Source organism: Octodon degus, unplaced genomic scaffold (genome assembly GCF_000260255.1).
Source record: "Octodon degus isolate 3935 unplaced genomic scaffold, OctDeg1.0 scaffold00570, whole genome shotgun sequence".
Taxonomy (NCBI): Eukaryota; Metazoa; Chordata; class Mammalia; order Rodentia; family Octodontidae; genus Octodon; species Octodon degus.
Genome location: NW_004525146.1, coordinates 75,708 through 77,150, shown reverse-complemented (window position 1 = coordinate 77,150; position 1,443 = coordinate 75,708).

Genomic DNA, 1,443 nt, shown 5'->3' with positions numbered 1-1,443 from the left:
AGAACAGCACTGTTTGCTGAAATCTTTATCCTCACCCAGCAATGTGAAGTATTTGCTCTGTGTCACACCAAGTTTCTTTAAAAGTACAATTGACAGTGAAAGAAAATATGAAAATAAATATGTATTGAATTAAATATATAATTAAATATATATTGAATTAAATCTAGATTTCCAACTGTGATGGATTTGAGATTCATCAGTACAATTGTAAATAAAGCTAAAGATTTAGAAATACATTTCATTGAAAGAAACACTAAGTCTAAAAGAAGTGGTGGAAACAATATGCATAACTATTGTATCTTTGCACAATCAATAAAACTTGTTTGTGTATTGGTATGAGTTCAGCACACTGAGTATGTCTGGCCAGGTATGTCTCCTATTTTTACAACACTCCTCTTATGGCCAGAATATAGCTGTGTGGCTTTAGCCATCACTCCAAATAATTACAGGAAGAAATAGAGAAAGGACTTGCCTAGGTCACTTATTTGTCACTGTGAAATCCAGCGTGTATACATCTTCTAAAGACAAATATGATCTGAGAGCACAAAAAAATTGTCACAATTAAATTCAGCTTATCCTCTGAGATGGGGCACATGTCCTCCAGAGTAGTGGTAGTATAATAAAGAAGGATAACTTAACAAATACGAATGTCTCATACAAGTGATACAATGTTGTTTTATTGGTTTCTTATTTCCGCATTTACAGGGGAAAAATGAAATAATGCTAACCACAAACACCTCTAACATTATAATTAATTTTTTGACTAAAAACTGTAAGTGTATTGCCACCAGCACCAAAGGGAGCCCTTATTTAAAGTGTACTTTCAGTGATATTCCTAGCTTTTGCTTACATCACACTGATTAACACTTTGTGAAATCAATTTAAAATCTAGAGATGTTCCTACCAAGAAACTATTAATCTCATTACTTCTACATTTCATGAAATCCACAATTATCATGTAGTCATAGTAAACTCAGACATGATTTTTCACTCAGGACTGTATTTGAAGCATGTATCATAAATAAAGACCAATTACATCACGCTTTCCTTTAAGTTTAAAAAAAAAAACACCCATATAAAGCAATAGTGTCTCCTATTCTTTAGTCAGATTTCTACATTCTCCAAATGCATTGTTCTCTTATTGGGGTTATTGTTGGGGTTTCTCATTATTGAAGATTTTTCCACCATTCCTTGGGTCTATATTGTAGTGTCACTTCATGACTCCAAAGAGAAACCCACTGCACCACTTTTTATGCTTTCTAGGCTACAAGATGAGGAAGATGAAGATTCAGATCACAAGAGCAGCTCTGGGTAACTTAGATGCAGTTGTCTGAATAATTGTTATGGTTTCCAAGGATAGTAAAACAGTCCACATGGAAAATTGTGCGTATCATACCTCTTAGGTTTTATAATCATTTTTCATGAATCTCAGACATGATTTTT